General features: G+C 32.4%; 1 long non-coding RNA gene across 1 annotated transcript in view; it reads right to left on the bottom strand.

Moving 5' to 3' along the window:
* Positions 1-345: 345 nt before the first annotated feature.
* The window catches only part of LOC143084342 (uncharacterized), a 37,818-nt gene continuing 16,283 nt past the window's right edge, over positions 346-21,880 (bottom strand). Inside the window, exon 2 of the long non-coding RNA XR_012981013.1 lies at positions 346-1,318. This is a non-coding gene — a long non-coding RNA (uncharacterized LOC143084342). The remainder of the gene's footprint in view (positions 1,319-21,880) is intronic.

Below are 21,880 nucleotides of genomic sequence, written 5' to 3'. Positions count from 1 at the left end.
CATTAACAACCTTCGTCGGTATCATAATAAGATAAAAACTTCGACCTTCAAGTCTTGATAATTTCATGTGTACAATATAGCATTCACAACCTTCGTCCGTACCATAATATGATAAAAACTTCGACCTTAAAGTCATGATAATTTCGTGTGTACCATATAGCATTAACAACCTTCGTCCGTACCATAATATCATAAAAACTTGGACCTTAAAGTGATGATAATTTCGTGTGTACCGTTAACAACCTTGATTTGTCCATACAGCTTCAAAACCAACTTTTTACAATTTTACATTTGATCAAACATATTTCCTCGTATTCTTCGGATGAAAATCTCAAACGCAAAATATATGATTTGTTGATTTTATCTAGTATTAAAAACATTACCTAATTTTTTGAAAGATGTCATCACCTAATAGTTTTTGTATCCATTTATATCCTTTTTGTTTCATAAAAGAGAGTATGTCATTACGATGTTGATCTGTTTCTATCGTAAAGACGTCTATATTTAGATCATCCCATTCAATTGAATTCAATATGTGCATTTCTGCACCTTCTACATCTAGAGAAAAGTAATCGATATCCTTGCGCCTTATTGTTCTCATTATTGTAAGCAATGGAAAACAATTAACTTTAACGGTGTCGTTGACGTGAGCCCAGTGTTTATCTTTAGCATAGGCAATTCTCTCCCTGTCTATGCGTTTATGATGCCTATCTGTTAGTGTTTCCTTTGCACTAGTAATAGCACCAGCTAACATAAATGTCATTGCTGGCAGGCTTTTGCTCATACATGCATTCACCATATAACACTTCCGGTCTTTTTTCAACATCATATCATACAGGAAAGGACTGGCTTCGACAAGCAAGCCATTCCAATTTCGTTCTTTTTCAAAAAACAAAGTATTGGACATACTTTCGCCATCATAACCTCCAATTTCTACAAAAAATCCATTTTTCTTTTTATTCAGCAACTTGTCAATGACCTGGTCCTGTCCATATTGTGACCAGCTTATCACACCTTGTTTGGTTCCTTTAGGATGTTCCAGTTTATAACTTCCTTTACCTTTTATTATAGCATTTAAATCCATGTATTTTTCTGCTTTTGTGTGCAAGGGAGATAACCTGTTTCTATTTGCATTATCAATCAAATCGAAATTATATAACTGCTGTTTTGTTTCGTTTGAGTCGTAATTCCTTGTTCTTTGAAAATTGGCAAAATAGAATAGAAATAAAATAAAAGCCGTCAAACAAACAATCATAAGACAGCCCTTCGAAATGGTTTGCATCTCTCTTTCTTCTATGTTATGTCCAATAACAAAACTCTACAAAATAAGTAATTGTTATTATTCATGTTGTTCCAGAATAACACTTGTATCTGGGGGAGGGGGAGAACAATCTCGTGTATAATAATGATGGATTTCATTCCTTACGGTTTGTACAAGTAGTAACGAGGCAACTACTTTGCTTTATCTTATGTTCAGCTAGCTTAATACCAGATTCAATCCACCCTTTTCTACATTTGAAAATGCCTTATACGAAGTCAGAAATATGACAGTTGTTGTCCGTTCGTTTGATGTGTTAGAGCTTTTGATTTTGACATTTGATTTCAGACTTTCAGTTTTGAATTTTCCTCGGAGTTCGGTATTGCTGCTGTTTTACTTTTTGCAAGGCAAACCCATTTTAATTAAGAAAAATAGTGAACGCGAAGAAACAGTTGAATGTATGGGTGCAAATTATAATTACAACAATGAGAAAAATTGATACCGCACAGTAAGCTATAAAAGGCCCTGAAATAAAATAAGGTGAAATAATTCAAACGAGAAAAGTAACAGCCTGATTTAAATAAATAACAATAAACGGAAAAAAAAATAGATATACAGCAACAAACAAACGACAGCCACTGACTTTACAGGCTCCTGACTTGGGACAGGTACATATAGAATGTGGCGAAGTTGAACATGTTTGCTAGCGCCAAACCCTCCCCTTACCTGAAAGTGCAACAATACAACACATACACTAGCACATTCAAAACTAGTATAATTTTCTTCTTCAATTAAATTCAATGTGTCTCAAGTCTGATACTTTCTTAACAAACAAATAAATTTTGTCATTAGATCGATAATGAGGCAATTATCAGGCAAGTTGAGGCAGAGTTTGGTGTTGTCTCCCATAATTTGTTCATTCGTTCAACTCTGTTGTTTGATTTAGAAAAAAAAGATAATGAGCAAAAATACCTTACCGATGTTTACTGGGTATGTATCCGTATATCCTAAAGACGACAAATATACACTGGTATTAAGGCGAAGTGTACGTAATTAAACTACACAATGGATTTTTTTTTAATTTTACATGTAGATTCTGCTTGTAAAAATAAATCGGAAAATAAAATAAAACAAGAGGCTCTCAAGAGCCTGAATCGCTCACCTTAATTCTTTTGGTTAAATCTCTCATCAATGATTATTTTGGCTTTTCAATTTATTTAAATGTTTTTTGGATCGTCCTATTTTCTTCAAAAGCCAAAAAAAATAATCATTTTCTCCTATGTTCTATTTTAGCCATAGGAGCTATGTTTCTTGACATACAAGGAAATAAAATATAAAATTTATACTAGATACTCTGAAACTCATTTAGCCTAAGTTTGGCTGAAATTGATACAGCAGTTTCAAAGGAGAAGATTTTTTAAAGTAAGTCAACATGATGAACAAATTGTGAAAAAAGTCTTTAAAGGGCAATAACTCCTTAAGGGGTCAATTGACAATTTTGGTCAAATTGACTTAATTGAAGATCTTACTTTGCTGAACATTATTGCTGTTTACAGTTTATTTCTATCTATAATTATATTCAAGATAATAAACAAAAACAGCAAAATTTCCTTAAAGTTATCAATTCAGGGGCAGCAACCCAACAACAGGTTGTCTGATTCATCTGAAAATTTCAGGGCAGATAGATCTTGACCTGATAAACAATATTACCCACGTCAGATTTGCTCTAAATGCTTTGGTTTTTGAGTTATAAGCCAATAACTGCATTTGACCCCTATGTTCTATTTTTAGCAATGGCGACCATGTTTGTTGATAGATCATAACTTCGGATACAATTTACAAACTAGATACCCTAAGGAACATTCAGTTAAAGTTTGGAAGTATTTGGCCCAGTAGTTTCAGAGGAGAAGATTTTTGTAAAAGATTACTAAGATTTACGAAAAATGGTTAAAAATTGACTATAAAGGGCAATAACTCCTAAAGGGGTCAACTGACCATTTCCGTCATGTTGACTTATTTGTAAATCTTACTTTGCTGAACATTATTCCTGTTTACAGTTTATCTCTATCTATAATAATATTCAAGATAATAACCAAAAACAGCAAAATTTCCTTAAAATTACCAATTCAGGGGCAGCAACCCAACAACAGGTTGTCCGATTCATCTGAAAATTTCAGGGCAGATAGATCTTGACCTGATAAACAATATTACCCCTGTCAGATTTGCTCTAAATGCTTTGGTTTTTGAGTTATAAGCCAAAAACTGCATTTGACCCCTATGTTCTATTTTTAGCAATGGCGACCATGTTTGTTGATAGATCATAACTTCGGATACAATTTACAAACTAGATACCCTAAGGAACATTCAATTAAAGTTTGGAAGTATTTGGCCCAGTAGTTTCAGAGGAGAAGATTTTTGTAAAAGATTACTAAGATTTACGAAAAATGGTTAAAAATTGACTATAAAGGGCAATAACTCCTAAAGGGGTCAACTGACCATTTCCGTCATTTTGACTTATTTGTAAATCTTACTTTGCTGAACATTATTCCTGTTTACAGTTTATCTCTATCTATAATAATATTCAAGATAATAACCAAAAACAGCAAAATTTCCTTAAAATTACCAATTCAGGGGCAGCAACCCAACAACAGGTTGTCTGATTCATCTGAAAATTTCAGGGCAGATAGATCTTGACCTGATAAACAATATTACCCCATGTCGTATTTGCTCTAAATGCTTTGGTTTTTGAGTTATAAGCCAAAAACTGCATTTGACCCCTATGTTCTATTTTTAGCAATGGCGACCATGTTTGTTGATAGATCAAAACTTCGGATACAATTTATAAATTAGATACCCTAAGGAACATTCAGTTAAAGTTTGAAAGTATTTGGCCCAGTAGTTTCAGAGGAGAAGATTCTTGAAATAGTTTACGACGACAGACGACGACAGACGACAGACGACAGACGACGGACGACGACGGACGCCAAGTGATGGCATAAGCTAAAAAGGGGGTAACCGTTTTCGTTTTTGAGATACGAGCTTTTGAAGTTAACAGCATCATACACCAAAATTACAAAGGATATATAGGGAAAATCGTGAAATTCGGCAGGAATTGTTACATTTCCAAGATTTTCTATTATATTAGACAATCGATTTTTTTTTAAATTTATGAAACGATTCTAAAATGTCTGAGGAATCGATTGGTGCAAAGAAAGTCCTTAGCAACCGTGCTACTTTTCAAGCTATTATACCCTGTTAAAGTTGAATCTTGAGTTTAAAAAAAAACAAAAAACAACGACAACGTTATTGACGTCGCTTCATAAAGTCCTATACTTGTATGAAATATATACCGTTTTGTTGGAGTTCGTGTTGCTCGGTCTTTAGTTCTTTATGTTACGTTTTGTGTACTATTGTATTGTATTTGTCTATTATATTCGGGTGCATGCGGAGATCGCCAAGCTAGAAAACGGTTGACATTTTCTTCATCATGAACTAGAACTATTTTCGACCTTGGTGTCTTATTTTTTGTTAAAATCTAAGCACTGCGAAGTGTTTTCAAAATCTTTGTTCCCATAAAACTTGCATTCTCAAAATATCAGCCATCTGTCTGGCACAGGATAACAAATTAATATTTAAGTAAATTTAAGTTGTGTGGTAATTCTTAGTACATTTGGGTAAATTCATCTTATCTTTATGCCGCATAAGCATCTCTATAATTCAACACATCCCTGAGCCACGACATTATATATTTTATGCATTGCATGCGCTTCTTTTTATCACAATCCAGACCGTCTAGTAACCGTTGTATAACTTTACACGTCTGAAGACGAATATTTGCGTGAAACATTTTTGTATGATTTTTATTTCTGGAAATCAATCTGAAATCTACAACAGTCCATTTCCGAAAGTCGGGCTGGACCTTTACTTTTATGTGCATTCGGGATTTACACAAATTGTAACCCGAATAATTCAGTCGTATTATTCAGCTGATGTACGAATGCTACATTTCTCGTGTGGGAGAAAATCGGAAATGGCTTGAATTATTCGAGTTACTCGAATTGAAACTCGGGAATATATTTCTAGCTGTTCGGAATTCGCGGAAACAAATGATTGTTTTTCGGCATTACGGTATTGAATCAATAGAGATACAATTTTTTTTTTCTTTTAACAAATTCGAATACCAGTCAGTTTATAGGACTTCAGTTTGAAATAGGGGCGGCAATCCATTCATTTTATCCAATCAATTGGAAGAGGGGGGGGGGGTCAACATTGATAGTCAAAAAGCCTTGAAATATTCGATAAAAAACGTTGAATGTAAATTATATGAACTGCAAAGTCTCATATTATAAGACTAGTAAACCACAGGCTTCTCAATTCGTGTATGAACATGAACTACATGTAGGTGAAAACTTAGAGCTGACCGAGTGCGAGATCCTCATGGATAATCATCGAGGTCGTTAAACACCCCTTGCAGTAAACTTTGGTTAAATTTAAAAAAAAATCGAAATGTAATAGTCTGAACACATTTCACCTCTCATTCCACGAATTATTAAATTGCAGTTACAAGTATCACAAAACTTCCCTGACCTCTTTTCTTTAACAATAATAGAGGGGGAGGGAAGGAGGGATCCAGATTCCGAAATCCCGGGCCTAAAAACACGAAATCCGGCGAGGTCCCGAATTAAAAAAAAAATTAAATCCCGACTACCCAAAATTCGGAAATAGAATTCCCGGATCCCGAAAGGGTCAATCCCGAAATCCCGAGCTTAAAAACACCCAATCCCGGAGTTCCGATAAAGGTCCTACACCCTCCCCCCCCCCCCCCCCCCTTTCCGTAATACTATATTCTATTCATTCATAATCTTGAATTGAGACTTGATACTTCAAAATTACATTCTCTAATTTTGAATGATGCACACAGGCACAATAAAAGAAAACAGATTTCGCTATATATCTCTTCGAAATTGGAATTTGTGAAAGAAGAAATGACATGTTATATTTAATCTTACATGTTTACTTTCAATTTCAATATGGTTCTAAATTTAGATTTAGTTTTCCCATAAATTGCGGACGGAATAGAAGACACCTGTTTATTTTCTGCACATGTAGAAAAAGTTGAAAACTGGGAGTTGAATGACATAATTTTTACTTATTTTAAGATAAATGTTAGAGTGAGACAATTTTTAAATTACTGAGTAATTTTTGGGGCATAATTTGTTTATTTTTTGTTTGGTTTCCGTCTTTGTTCTTCCGACTGGTAGGTTTTGACTAGTGGTCAAATTATTCTCGTGGTATCGTCTGATTTCTTATATGAATATAAATCATGTCCTTAGATTTTCAATTGCACAAAATACGAAAATTTCAACGTCTTTTTAATTAAACAATTAAATTCACACGTCTTTCATTAATTATTTGTAACCTATTATAAAACTTTACGTTGAGCACTGGTTTTCGTTCAAGACTACGGCTTTTTAAAACGATATTGTTGGGTCAATCCAGGTTTCATTTTCATTAATTTGATATCAATAGAAAAAAATTGTTACATGTTTATTTGTTTATAATTTTGTTGTGAGGCGTTTTTCCTTTCTGTTGATATCATAAACACGAAATGCCTTCTCCTACGCTTCTAAAACAAACAAAAAACAGTGTTTTTAAGTCAGGCTGCACACAGAACAACGTATAGAATGCTGTGATTTCTAAGTGGAGTTATTTTGATAATTTCTATGAGGTTTAAGACAGCACAGGCGTGCTTGTTGGATTCATTATAGACCGCAGAAAGTAGTTTCTCTTTCGTGTGTCCTTTCTTGGAGTAAGGGAGATAACTTGCGTAACTAACGACGAACGTTTTTAATCCCGTATTCCGCTAGAGGCGTGCAATTACGTACACTTCGCCTTAAAGAGATAATCGATTATCCCAATATGGCGACGGTAGATATAGGTAAAATCTTTACACTCATTTTCTTAAATGTAGCATGTTTTTGTCAATAGTTACTCAGCTGCAAGGTTTATCTATACCATTTCATCATATTTGAATCGTAACGGTTCACTGGTATTGTCTAAGCGTTTTGAAAATTGCCATTGAAAAATTCGGGATGATAATCGTAACTCGGAAAAAAGATAACCGTAATTATGGTATTTAAAAATGAAAAGATAATCAAAACTGGAAAGTGTTTTATTGATATTGATACTAAAAACGTACATCTGATAGCATATTATGAAATTGTGGCGATGAATTATTTACGAAACGTTCCAACATCTTATGACATTTCTTTTAATGCATATATTATTATTAGTTCTTATGAAAAAAATCATAAATACTCGGTATATGAAAAGTATGCTGCATACATATGCATGAAAGATATTGTAGAGAAAAATATTGAAGGTACTAAACAGGGAACTTTTTTGTATTTTCATACTTGCCATATAATTAGTACTTTTCTATTAGATGAAAAAATTATAAAGTTATTGACGGAAACTTTTGTTCATTTCGCACAGAATTTTAGTATGAACTTGATATTGGAGGCAAAACATATGACATATGAAAATGTGGTATACGTGACTTTCATTTTTAGCAATGAATTGAAAGGATTGCACTTTTGGGATATGGGATATAGCTAATCCACCCTTTTTCTCACCCCCCCCCCCCCCCCAAAAAAAAGACAAAAAAAAAAAAACAAAAAAAAAAAAACAAACAAAAAAACAAACAAAAAACAAACAAACAAACAAACAAACAAACAAAAACAAAGTTAAACGCGCACACAACATTGAAACTTTGAAAAATATGAAAAAAAAATATCTACTTACCACAATAACTGACTCGACAGCTGCTTCATTTTCCATATCTTTAACAGGTACATATATATATATCAAAAGGTTATGCATATTGTTGTCAGTTATAAATAGAGATATATTTGTTGATTTGTTTATATGCGTTAATGTCATCGTTAAACTGGACATTTGCATTTTTAACACACAAGATACCATTGAAAAGCTGAAAGACACATTTATTATGTTTCAGTTACTATTATCCGATAAAGAAAATTACTATTATCAAAGAAGAAAAATACCATAGAGTTACGATTATCATCTCGATTTTTCCAACGGCTATTTTCAAAGCGCTTAGACAATTCAAGTGCACCGTTACGATTCAAATATGATGTAATGGTATAGCAAACCTTTCAGCTGAGTAACTATTGACAAAAACATGCTACATTTAAGAAAAATGAGTGTAAAGATTTTACCTATATCTACCGTCGCCATATTGGATAATCGTAATTTCAGTTACGATTATCTCTTTAATACCAGTGAATATACGTGCAACGTGAAATAAAATAAATGGCAACATATGGAATGAATGCATTATTTATAATGATTTTTTTGTGTAATTTAAATGTACGCTGACGATATGGTTTTATTTAGTGAAAGTATTACTGATCTACAAAAGATGATCGATGCTGTAAATGTTTATTCAAATAAGTATGATTTGTACATAAATTTGTCAAAAACCAAACTTGTAGTTTTTAGAAACAGTGGGAAAATTAGACCAGAAGAGCAATGGTATATAATTAATGGAAAGGCTATTGATATATGTAACGAGTTCATGTATTTGGGAATTTTATTTTATTATACTGGCAACTTTGCAAATACTCAAAAGAAACTATCAGACCAGGATAAAAAGGCTGTGTTTAGTATATTCAATAAAATACATGATGATTATTATAATCCTGAAACTTTGTTGTCATTATTTAATACTTATGTAGCAAGTATACTGAATTATTGCTCGGAAATATGGGGATTTCATATGGCACCAAATATCGAAAAAGTTCATTTGTATTTTTTAAAACGTATTCTTAAAGTCAAAATGAGTGCTGTAACTAACTAATATGATTTATTGTGAATTAGGTAGATTGCCAATGTACACTGAAAGGCAGTATAGAATGGTCAACTATTGGTTAAAAATTTTGAGTACAGAAAATTGTATAGATAAGATAAATTTATTTTATTATAGTGTCACATATTGATTGACATAATAGAGTACACAATATACATATCATCACATAAAACATTCAATCAATACCCAGCCATAAAATTGACTTATGAGACACTTTTAAAACTCTATATTTACACTAAATTCTTATAAAAATCTGTATTAACACTAATTACAAATACGTTATCTGTTAAGTAAAAACAAAATAAACTAAGCGATTAAAAAGTAATCAATAAAAATAAAGTAAAATAATGTTACTAGATCTATCACTGTTAATAATATTGCAATCCATTAAATAAAAATTCTTCAGTATAAAGTTATAAATTAAAATTAAAGCAAAAATCAGGTAAAACCTTAATCTTGTTTTAACACTAGTTAAAAGTGAAAAGTTTTCGACGTAAAAAGAATTTATGCAGACTCTTACAAAAATATTGCTGTATTTCTTCGCAGTTCATGATATCAACAAATTGATCATTTAAACTCATACTGTTAAAATTTTCAATATATTTAACGCATTCAAGTAAAAAGTCATATCTCAAATCTGAATATAATGGACATGTCATTAGAAAATGTTTTTTCTGTTTCTATTTCATCTAGTTCACAGTATCTACAAAGTCTATGTTCAAGCGGAGTAGGCGGCCTGGAGTAACGCCCGGTCTCCAGGGCTAGCGGCAACGAGCCAGCGCGAAACATTGCCATGCATCGTCTCTGATATTTTGGAATGTTTATTCTGGTATATGTTTCAACATTAACATTGTCTTTATAAAGTCGATAGGTACGAAGTTTGTTTCCATTTAATTGGTTGCCTTTGTCATTTAAAAGTTCATTTCGCCATTCTACATTGTCCAAATTGATGAGTTTTTCATGGACCACTTGCATTGCGTTGTTCACAGAAACGTCAATGTCCTGTACAACAATATTACTATCCACCTTGTCCGCAATTTTATTCACCTCAAAGGTCCAACCTTTTCTTCTTCTGGATGACCATCTCCAAATCTTACTTAGGAGACGATTCTCATCAAGTCTATAAAGTTTACATAGTAAGCGTACACACGATTTTCTTAGTTTAGTCTTGGTCGAGGTCCAGCCCATATCTCCGCGCGTCGCTATATTCGAAGTGTGTTTTCCTACACCCAAGAAGAGTTTAAATGCTTTATTCTGCACTGTCGAGATTTGGCTAAAGTTTTTATAGCCCCAAATTTCACTTCCGTAGAGGAGTATAGGCTCTACCATAGTTGAATAAAGTTGCTAAATACACTGTGGGTCACACCACCGGCTGATATCACTTTTCCATATACTGCTCCAAGAGCTCGACTAGCTGACTTTGCGAGCTCTTTTGCATTCTTTTGAAACGTTATATGCTCATCAAGCCACACACCTAGATATTTGTACGAGTCTGTGAACTGTATCGATTGACCACCACAAGAAAATGTACTTCGTGAGATTGTCATTGTAGAAGGTCTGAAATGGACAACATTTGTCTTATCACCATTTATAGTTAACTTCCAATTTTCACACAATTCGGTAACCGTATCCATCATTCGCTGTAAATTAATTTCATCAGGAGCCAGCAACACTATGTCGTCTGCATATAATAAAACACTGAGCATAGAGTTGTCCATCTGTATACCACATTTTAGATCGTTGATTTTGCTGGCTAAATCGTTTATGAAAATAGAAAACAACGTGGGAGACAGTATACAGCCCTGTTTCACACCGCTAGAAACGTCAAACCACGGGGTATTGTCACTGTTAACCCGTACAGTACATTGTACATCTGTATAAAGAGATTGAACTGCACTTCAGAATTCCCCACGGATGCCAAACGCTTGTAACTTATACCAGAGTAATATACGGTCTACCGTGTCGAAAGCCTTTTTCATGTCTATGAAACACGCAAATGTTGATTTACGCGATATTTTTCGGTCGTTCAGAGTCAAAAATAAGGAGGGAATATGTTCCTCACAGCTTCCTTTCCGGAACCCGTTCTGTTCGTCACATAAACAGTCATTTTCTTCTAGCCATTGACTGAGTCTTAGATTTAATATATTACAATAAATATTGCATGGTACTGAAATTAATGTTATTCCGCGATAATTTAACGGATTCCGATTATCATCTGCATTCGGCTTCAATATCGGATTTATAACACCCATTGTCCATTGGGATGGCACTTTTCGCATACGAAAGCATCCACTTATAATTTCGAAAAGTAAGTCTACAGATACTTCATTCTTCAACACTTCGGCCGGAATGTCATCGATTCCTGTGGCTTTTCTGTCTTTTGCACTGATCACGGCCTGTAATACTTCATCTCTTGTAATTGGTACATTTAATTCAGATACGTCTCTTTCAGTGTTAAAGTTATCACTATTTGTAGGTAGTTGAGCTGTATTGTCGGACGAGAACAGAGTTTTAAAGTCATATTTCCACCGGTCAAGAACAACTGCTTTATCTGTCTGAACAACCCCGTTATCATCAACAATTGCACACGGAATGCATTACGAGCGTTCATTATGTATTCCCACTTTACCTATCGATCGCCAAAAGTCACGTTGATTCGAGGAGTATAGTTTATCTTCTAATTTTTGACGTTCCTCTTGCTGGTATCGACGTTTGAATTTACGATTGAGACGGTCAAACGCTTTCCTTTCTGCGCAGAATGCCTCTTTTAGATAACGCTTCACTGAATTCGATCCTTTACCTTTTAACCACTTTTTTTCAGCTATACACGCTTGATCCCATTGTCGGCTTAAAGTTTCATTCCAGTACGGCTTGTATAGAGAATTTTTCTGTTTCATATTTCCGTTTGAATAATTAATACTTGGTAACCTGTTATTAATTTCACAAATAATAAGCGATTGAAAGTTGTCATATGCATTCTGAACATCTTTTGTAATCCTCATCGAATTTTCAATATTACGGATGGTTTCGTGCACTTTACTTTTAATCTCTTCGGTATTTAGAAAATCATTTGGAATATCTGACACTTTATATTTCCGACGTTGATTGAACGCGTGATCTGATTTCTCGTTATATTTAGCATCACACATAGGCACGTGTATATCACAGTATAAAAGAGAATGATCAGGTATTTTCTCCGGGACGTAACCAATTTCATCGATTAAATCTGACATTGACATAATTTTAAAATCTAAAATAGACTCGGTATCGTCATAAGGCACACATATATCAGTCGGAAACCCGGTTGAAATAGAACAAAAGAATCGAAGCTCTTTGTTAGAGAAGGCGATAAATGTGTACTGTATTGTTTACTATAGTGACAAAAATTTTAAAAGTTAATAGAAACAAAGAAAATTACAATTTTCTTCTCAATTACGAGGTGTTTTATTTTAAAAACACCATTTGCATAAGTTTTCAATTTATCTAGTACATAGTTAAGCAGAACAATTAGATTTCAAGTCGACGACATGGGTATCTTTCAAGTTGGATGAAGAAAATGCATAACCTCTGATTTTTTTGAAAAAATTACCACGGAACTATAACATATCAATCTATTAGTTCAAAAATTTTCGTGTCTGCCCTTCCATTATGTTACTCAAGAAAAAATTCCTAAAAATGGGTAACAATTGTATCGAAAAGAGAAAATCGAGTGCACCTTTTTATGTTACGGCGTGTTTGAGTTGAATATTTTGTCTTGATATCGTACCAAGTAAGATTATTTCATACATCGTCTCGCTTCAGATTCTATTATTTTTATATATCAAAGTTACAGATTGACTTTATAACACAAAAAAATAACAGTACTAAAAGATGAAATATATGGGTCAAGTGAAATACCTATCTAATGAGTCACAAAAACAGAGAAGGTGTGTTCGAATAGCTATTTTTTAATGAAAGTACTTGAAGACAGTCTTTTAAGTTGGATGATGAAAATGCATATCTTTGAAAAAATATAATTTTTTGTGTGTGAAAACTAGGGTTTATAGTCTTTATACACTAAAAAAATCTAGTCTGCCCTTCCACGAAATTTTTAATTAGAATTTTTTTAAATGTTTATGAATTTTCGAAAATTCCACCTGACAACCGATCAGACAATAGTTTTAAGTTGAATCAATGCAGACAAGATCATTAACTGATGCTCATTAGCTAGTTGATACATTTGTCTTTTAAAATACAACTGATATATAAGGATCGTAATGGTGCAATGTGGATAAATTTATCGGTTTCCATGAGCAAAATTGGTAGCGCGTCATCCCTACAATGGCTTCCATTTCTACGATTGTAAAAAATAAACTGGCGTAATGGGGAGATAATTCTGACGAAGTAGGATCCTGACTGTATATAATCCACTACGGATCTACCAGATCCAGAAATACATGTAAAATCACTATTATTAAAACGGCCATTTAGCATGGCGAAATTCACATCACATCGAAAATTAATTAAAACATCTCCTTGATGGTTTTCAGTAGCATCAACAACTGTTCGGGGTTTAATTAAGTCTACTCCTTCAATGTAATCTAAGTTATATCCAACATGGGAATTAAAATCACCACATGTCATAATTTTACCCATATTTTGGTATGTATCTATGTTCCAGACCGTATGAGTATTTGGACCGTACGCGTACGGTCTGGACCGTATGCGCACTTTTTCAAAATACTCATACGGTCGGACCGTACGCGTACGGTCTGACTAATATTAAAAAGTTGGTCAAGTTTATTAGTTACAAATGCATATAGCAGATCAACATAACTTAACTATCAAATTAAAAAAAAGTTCAATTGTAATTGAAACAAAAACTTTATATTTTTTAACTTTTTTGTAAATTCAGGCTAATTAAATCTGTTAGTCTCTTGTATTAAGCATGTCGATCAGTAATACATTAATTGAATTATGATCACTGAAATTGAAGATATCGGAAGTAAACATAATGTGGGAGGTCAATTGTTTTAGAATATTTAGCAACTTTACCAAAAAATGCAAATGCAAAGGAACATGCATGAACTGCATACATGAAAATGTAAAAAATATTACGTTACTTGAATTGTGTCACCTTGGGCGAGAGTACCAAAATGGGATTCAGATATAAAATTAAACAAATACTTAATTTCAATTGTTCGTTTGTTCATTTTATCTATCTAATTGTAATAAATTATCAATAACAATTTGTAAAACTAAAAATAAAGATTGTGATAAATGCTTGTTTCAATTTAACCCATATGATCAAATAACATGTATGGTCAGCTCGTACTGGACCGTACGCGTATACTCATACGGTCCGACCGTACGCGTATGGTCGGACCGTACGAGTATACGTATACGGTCCGGACCGTACGCGTACGGTCCAAATACTCATATGGTCTGGAACATATATATCCTTCAACAAATTTTGAAAAAAATACATCCGATTCTAGTGACCTAGTTGATTCTGCGGGTGGCAGATAGCAAACTGCTATACAGAAGCATACATCGTTCACTTTAGATTTAAGTTTAACCCATAATACTCCTTCATATTCTGAACTCAAAATATCGCAATCAAAATTATCTAACAGTTATAATTTCACTAGTAATCCTACTCCACCAGATCCCCTAATAGCATTTCTGTTAAGTTTTTTTCTGTTATTTCCATAAAATTTAAAACCATTTATTTCCAAATTTTCGTCACGACGTAAAAAGGTCTCCGTGACGGCAAACACATCACAATTTGAATACTCCAGTACCAGTTTCCGGAACTGCGAGTTGTCGTTTGTCTTCAGTGACCATCCCTGTGCGTTCCAAACTCCAAGCCGCAGTAACTCCTATTGTTGTTTCTTGACGAGACGGTTGCCAACTATCTTGTAATCTTTCTCCTTACCCATTTCTCTCAGAACTGTCCTGAAACTGGGTTGTAAGTTTCTTGTTTCATATGACTGATCATTGTCTATGTAAATACTTTCGTATTTCTTCACAGTTTTCAATTTGCGTTTGTTCTTCATAATTTTAGATTTATCATCATAACTGTTCGTTTCAACGATAACAATGCCAGGGTGTGGGCCTCTTGTTTCTTTTCGGTGCACTGATTTAAGTGTTATGTCCTGAAGTTCTAACCCGTCCTTAAAAAGTCCTTGTACCTTGTTAATTGTGACGACATTGTTATCTTTTTCTGTCTGGTCGTATATGAGATTTCTGATGACAAATTTATTTCTGTTGTTACTTTCAGTTTTTCCAGTGTTTGTTTCCTTCATTGTTTTTTCCAGCGCTTTATCTTGCATTGCTGTCATATCGGTTTTAACCTCATCTCGCACAGTGTCAATTTTCTGTTTTAATTTTGTGTCGATCATTTCCGAGATTTTCTCTGACAGTTTTTCTGTAATTTTGCGTTCAAAGTTATTCTCCATTTCATCTATGCGACGTTCTAGTTTTTGACTCATATAACATAAGTTTGTTGACAATTGTAAGATCAATGTCTCCATTCTATTTTGGGACGTCTCGTTAATCATGGGTGCGCTCGAAATTGTCGGTTTCATTCTTTTATTGTCACTTGAATTTTCTATGTAATATGCGTCTTGAAATGACAAATTTCTTTTTCTTTGTGTATTGTTAAATAGTTCACTACTCACATAACCATTGTGTTGATACATCGAAGAATTACTTGACAATTGATTGTTTACATTATCCTGTAAGAATGCCGGACTCGCTCCATTAACTCAACACACTGAGTATTGTGTATACTGATCCATTTCTATCATTAAACTGCTATTTACTATTGATTGTTCTTTCACAAATGTATCTGGAGTATATTGTATATACTTTTCTTCACAAAAATCACTTATTATAATAATTACTAAAATACTCGTTAATTGAAAACTTTTTGTAAGAGCACTAATTAATTCAACACGTTCACTCTAAGTCACGTGATAAATACCATCATATATGTATATTAAAGAATTGCTATGATGAGATGTATGACAGAAGTTTTATTAAAAAGAACGATAAACAAAACTGGTGTTGTAAAATTAGAGATATTTTGTTTAGATATGGATTTAATTATGTTTGGTTAAACCAAAGTGTAGTTTGTAAAGATATTTTTCTATCGCAATTAAAAGAAAGAATGCTTGATGCATTCATTAGTGAAGTAACTATGTTTTTTGAGAATTCAAATAAATGTCATTTGTATAGATACATGTATAGTACATACACATTGCAATTTTATTTAGATAGACCTGTAAATGATATATAGTACTTTGATCACGTTTACAATACAACATTTAATAGTTGAACAATATTTTAGATACCTTGCCTCTTTGGATGATATAACCATACATTTGTAAATATCGTATATCAGCTCATATATTAAGTATAGAAACAGGTAGATATTATAATGTTGATAAAAATAATAGACTATGTACAAATTGTAATACTAGCTCTATTGAAGATGAATACCATTTTATACTTGAATGTAAAAAATATGGTCAAATTCGAGAAAAGTATATAAAAAAGTATTATTGGAGAAATCCTTCTACATACAAACTTATCCAGTTGTTATCTGTCAGAAATATTAAAGAATTGAATAACTTAGGTATATTTCTAAAATCTGCAGAAAAACTTAGAATTTAATTGCAGTCAGAAATAATATTTTTGTTCTCACTTTATTTAAGTATTATATCATTCTCCGCTCGTATTTCGTATTTTGTATTATGTATTATGTATTATGTATTATGTATTATATGTTCTTTCATGCACACCTTATATTTATATATATTATATATCTCTTGTAAAATTCTTATATTGGTGTAAAATTGTGTATATGTATCCTATGAGCTGTATTGCTTTCGGAATAAAGTATTATTATTATTATGTTGCAGATATATAAAAAAAAAATCTCCGAATTTGATTCACTGCTGTTGTGCCGAAGTTTGCGTTAATTCCTTAAATGAACAATATTCTAATTAATACGAATAATGTTCAAGTAATATTTAAATTTCCTCTTTGGTCTCCGGAAGATTTGTGTAAATTATGTTAAATGTTTGTTGTTGAGTTGCTGTCTCATTGAATCAGATTTTATTGAAATATTATGGTATATTAAAAAGAGAAACGCATTTCAACAAGGTGAAATCAAATTATAAATTATAAATTCAAATTTTATATATATTATCTTAGTAAAATAAATACGTTACAAAACCTTTATAGTGATGTTTTTCGAAATACTTATGTTGTTTTTATTCTTTTTTGAAGATTAGTAACTTTCAACGCATCGATATTCGATATTAATCAATAAAAATATAATTTTAATCACAGAATATTTTCTTTTTTGTTTGGAATTTATCATGATGGCTTCTTTTCTCCGATCTAAAATGCAAAACACATTATTTTTCGGTGTTTTCTATAACCAACACCGGAATTTCTAACGTAAAATGTTGGTGAATTTTTTTTGTGACGGGAGACCTTTGAGGTTAATATACTTAATATTTGTTTTTGTTTATAATTAATGCTATAAATGAGATTACTGTCCGAATAAATGCTGTACCGATGTAATAGATTAGGAGGCATGTTATGTTTTATGACTAAATGAAAAGTTTTGCACATTTTTAATCAATGTTGATAATTTCTTTATAGAACAAATTTTTTTTAAACGCTGTTGTGACAATGTACTTTCAAATTAGGCTAGATTTTTGGTAAAGATGTCGAAGTTTTCACGGGATTCGCTCATTTACATTGGATTTCTTTGCTTTCATAGACTTTTCCAAACTTGTTTTACAAAAGGATATGCGCTATCATAAATTTGAGAATATAAGGAATCTGATGTACAGTAGTCGTCGTTTGTTTATGTAATTTATACTTGTTTCTCGTTTCTCGTTTTTTTTTCTTTTATATAGATTAGACCGTTGGTTTTCCCGTTTGCATGGTTTTACACTAGTAATTTGGGGGCCCTTTATAGCTTGGTGTTCGGTGTGAGCCAAGGCTCCGTGTTGAAGGCCGTACATTGACCTATAATGGTTTACTTTTTTAAATTGTTATTTAGACGGAGAGTTGTCTCATTGGCACTCACACCACATCTTCCTATATCTATTCTCGCTATAAATGCATTTTAAACTGTTGTGCCGTAAGGGAGAGATATTTTTCCTTGGTGTCTACAGTCAAAAATTACTTCTTTCAAGGCCTACTCGGTCCACAAATTACGTTATTTACGTTTAAAACACATGTTACCCCAAAGCCCTAACGCTCCTCTTTCCAATGGTGTAGCAATATTATACAAATATAGCCTTTGTATGAAGTAGATACAATGATATATTGACCTGAAAGAAGTATATTGACCGAGGACGAAGTCCGAGGTCGATATACTTCTTTGGGTCGATATATCCTGTATTGGCCTCATACAAAGGCTATATTTGATATATTATTAATTTCCGACCAAATTTGTATCAAAATCGTCATTTCAGTGATTTTTGTTGGAATTTTATAGATATCATATTGTCTCCTTGACAATAACAAAATATTATACAATTACTGTCTTTTGATGAGGTAAATATGCGGTTTTATTGACTTTTGAAAAAATGATATTCACTGAGGCCGACGGCCGAAGTGAATATCAGTTTTTCAAAAGTCAATAAAACCCCATATTTACCGAAACAAAAGACAGTAATTGTTTTATTCCATAGTCCGAGAGAAGAAAATGTATCTAACGACAAACATATACCAATTTTTTTTTTTTTACATGAAACATTTTACCATAACGTTGCATGTAAAAGCGCGTGACGTTTAGCGCGGTGAATAACACTTTCTCAGGTGAATATGCTTTTTTATTCAAAATCCAATTCATATAGAGAAACCTACTAAAATAATACCAATATGGAATAATAGTTGTTATTTCAATTGCTTTTTTTTTTGTTTGTTTGTCATCTTATGTATTTGAAGATTTTTTTCGTCAAATAATCGATCACAGATATCATTTGTTTCAAAACAATAACCGTGCAGTATGCTTTTTGCTGTGCAATATGCTTTTTGCTATCCGCCGTTTCCTCTCTACCTCGAAAATCTAGTTTAACATGTGACTATCCCGAAACGAATCAAATTTGTTAAAATATGCGAATTAATAATATTATATTTTATATACCTATAAGTACCCGAAAAAAGAAGGAATACTCGAAGAACAACATTATGATATTACCCGTCTACACAAAAATATAAGACATTTCTTGTTAGTTTTACGTAAACAGATTAACAAAACTGAATAAAAACCGATAAGCTATATGTAACTTAATTTTTGTAGTGCTTTAACAAAAAATTCACAAAATAACACTTGATCTGTTTTATATTTTTCTTGTTTAAGGCCAATTTTTAGTGTCGGGTACGTGAAATCTGAAAACGTCATCAACATTGTGCGTAACATCGTTACATTTCAGGTCACTCCATGCAAACTTTTTTATTTCTAGGAAATGCAACTCTTTTATATTGAATAACGTTCTATGTTCTATGTTTATTACAGTTCACATTAATAAAAGTTTATACCAATACTAAACAATCGATGTCCTCTATCATATATGTTACGGTGTATTGTGATTTCACATTATCTGTAGTACACATTGATTGGTGGGTGCAGACTCGTAAGCAAGTATTTTTCTTTTTCATCTCATGGTCGACATTTTTTTAGTAATTTTTCTTTTAAAGACTTCTATCTTTATTCTGATCAACCAGAACAAACCAACTATAATGCACAACATTACAACGAAAGAAAGAAAAAGTAAAAATTTTCGAGAAATACTCCAAATTGTGACAATGTTATTCAAATTATTGAATAAAACCCAATAATAAAGGCATAGGGTCTTTTGACTTGGTCTATTGTAGGCTAATTGGAGACCTTGAACCTGACAAACACCAACCGGAAGTGACCATGAGTAAACCAGAAGTATCAATATTTCCAAATCTGTCATGGATATGTCCAGAGAAACCATATATATTGCAAAATCAGTATGAAAAAAAAATATCATATGAGACCGGTTCGTTATTTCTTATTCGATATTCAATATTCAACCGTCTGCTAGCAGCAGTCGGTCCGATATACAAACTAGTTGAAAATCAACAATATTGAAATATTCGAAAACATTTATACTCATAGCTATAAGGAGTGAAAAGATATGTAGGAAATCGTTTTATTACCCCTCCAAGCTATCGTATCAAATATAAACTATTATGTAAATCGCACATGGTCTTTATGAGATATAGATTTTTATCAATAAAACGACTTCAAACATGTTCTTTTATAAATGATATTTCTAGAAACATGAAAAAGCGCTCACTCTAGTAACATTTATAAATAGAAATAGAAATAATTATGGAAAGCTAAAACAATAAGAAAAACAAAGTGAAACATACCGGAGACCGCTTAAATGACATTAAGACCCCTCTAATTTCTCAATCTTCCGATATCATGCATGTCGTTAGTAAATATATAGATACACACGAAACCAAATGGAATTTGGATGAACTTCTTGTATTTGATTTTTAAGGAGGACTCAAAGTTCCAGTTTGATATTCAAAATATATAGTGAAAGTCTACCGGAGACCGCTTAACGAACGGTGAGTATCCCTGGTGTTTAAATGTCCATGACATTCGATGGACTTTTAGACAATATATATACAGATGATTTCAAAAGGATTTCCCGGAATGATGTCATCTTCGATATCTATGGAGGGCTTTAATTATAACTTTTCAGCTAAAATTCGACAAAAAATCGAATAGTTTATGGACATTGAAAGACCGGGGACTTTCATCGTCATTTAAGCGGTCTAAGTAGATATCGGAAGTTGTGGTGTGAGTGCCAATGAGACAACTCTCCATCCAAATAACAATTTAACAAAAAAAAAAGGTATGTTTTCACTATATATATTTCTTTTCAGTTTGGCTTCCCATAATCATTTCTATTTATATTTTTTAATGTTACAAGATTTATCGTTTTTTAATGTTTCTATGAATATCATATATATAAATTCAGAAATTATTGCGATGTTTTTATTATTGCGAAAAATGCCACATGATTATAATCGCATTAATTTAACTCGCATTTTGAAATTTTTTATATGAATTAAAATAGGATTTTTCTCAACATCGCAAAAAATAAAATCGCATTTTAGTCTAAGATGACAATAAATGAACACTAATTTATGAATTTACAGTATACAAAAGTACATCTTTGATATCGTTTTATTGATACAAATCTATATTTTGATAAGACAAAAGTTCGAATTGAATAAAGGTTTGTATTTGAGGACAACGAGAATTTACAACGGCTAGAAGGGGTAAGCACAACGAGAATTTACGACAGCAAGAATGGGTAATAAGACCATATCCGACAGATCTCCTTTTAACCATGAGTATCATACTTTTAATGTTATCGATTTTAGTATTTATGATTTTCAATTGAATTAGATTATTGGAACGACTGCTAGCAGCCTGTTGGATAATAAATATCGTATATCGAATAATGCTTATGTCACATACATATAGAAACAAGATATTTTGGGAATCAGTATAAATAACTACATACATACATATATATTGCTGAGTGTAAAATATGGTGGCTGATTTATACATGTAACCAACATCAGTGAATGACCTTGTCAATTTCCTCATAGAGTGTACAAATTAAATGAAATTGTAGGGGTGCTACTAGTTTAGAGATACGTATTCA

This window comes from Mytilus galloprovincialis, chromosome 7, assembly GCF_965363235.1.
Source record: "Mytilus galloprovincialis chromosome 7, xbMytGall1.hap1.1, whole genome shotgun sequence".
In the NCBI taxonomy this organism is placed as follows: Eukaryota; Metazoa; Mollusca; class Bivalvia; order Mytilida; family Mytilidae; genus Mytilus; species Mytilus galloprovincialis.
This window is presented reverse-complemented; position numbering and strand designations above follow the sequence as displayed.